This window comes from Corvus brachyrhynchos, unplaced genomic scaffold (assembly GCF_000691975.1).
Source record: "Corvus brachyrhynchos isolate BGI_N302 unplaced genomic scaffold, ASM69197v1 scaffold239, whole genome shotgun sequence".
Taxonomy (NCBI): Eukaryota; Metazoa; Chordata; class Aves; order Passeriformes; family Corvidae; genus Corvus; species Corvus brachyrhynchos.
Window position 1 is genome coordinate 9,870,315 of NW_008246057.1, and position 932 is coordinate 9,871,246.

The 932-nt window shown below is 57.3% G+C and overlaps 1 protein-coding gene across 1 annotated transcript in view; it reads left to right on the forward strand.

Moving 5' to 3' along the window:
* The first annotated feature begins 48 nt into the window (after positions 1–48).
* Positions 49–932, forward strand: part of LOC103623494 (metabotropic glutamate receptor 8) — a 278,245-nt gene continuing 277,361 nt past the window's right edge. The window contains exon 1 of the mRNA XM_008642594.2: positions 49–456. The gene's annotated coding sequence lies outside the window, so the exon portion shown is untranslated. The remainder of the gene's footprint in view (positions 457–932) is intronic.

Consider the following 932-nt stretch of genomic DNA (forward strand, 5'->3'; position numbering starts at 1 on the left):
CCGCTCCGCCGGCGCGGGGGGCTGGGCCGGGGGCGGGGGCTGAGGTGTTTCCTTGCTTATCTGTGAACGGCTCTGTCGGGCCGGTGCGTGTGTCCACCGCTGCGACTGAGCGGCAAGGCAGCGGAGGGTTGGTATCGTCACGGGGGCTGAGCCACTGACCCCAAAAAGTTACCTTGTGGGTTGGTTTTTTTTTTTAGGCGAAGGGATGAGAAGTGAGGAAGGAGTCAGTGGAGCAGGCTCGGCTTGGCTGTTCGCGAGTGTTAAACAGCACGACTGAAACCGCTCTCCTGGATACCTGTCCCAGACTGAGCTCTCGCATATTAAGCTGACGCTGCTGGGGGAAGCTGTCTGAGACGAGGCTTGTACAGAAAATGCCTTATGCTGTTCCCGATCGACACCAAGTATAATTCCAGGGACCTCAACAGTAACATGGATATGACACTCTTTTCGATCAAGGTATTTGTGTATCTGTGTGTGTCGTGTTTAGTTCTTATTTTAAGCAAAGAGGAGAAGGCAAATAATGCGAGTTTGCCTCAGTTAAAATTTTTGGGCTGGGAATCCTGGGCAATTCTCTCCACCTGCTTCGTGGCGCCGGGGGCTTTTATTTTTTTATGTTAATTATTTGTAATTTTTATTGTCAATATCCTCCCCCAATCAGATCTAACGAAAGAGATCCCGGACACGGTGCCGTCACAGCAGCGAGCAAAAAGGGAGAATCTCGGAGCTCCCGAGCAGTGAGGTCTCCCCCTGGCCGCCTTAGCCGGGTCTTCTCCCACCCCCGGGGGAGGGGGGCACAGGGGTTCCCCCGCGCTCCCGCCGCCTTGTTCATGTTTCGCTGGGCCGGAGGGAAGAGTGGGCTGCCGCCGCTCCGGGGGCACGGGCCAGCCCTGCCCGCCGCCGCCCAGTTCTCCGGGGCCGGGGGCGGGAGAGGG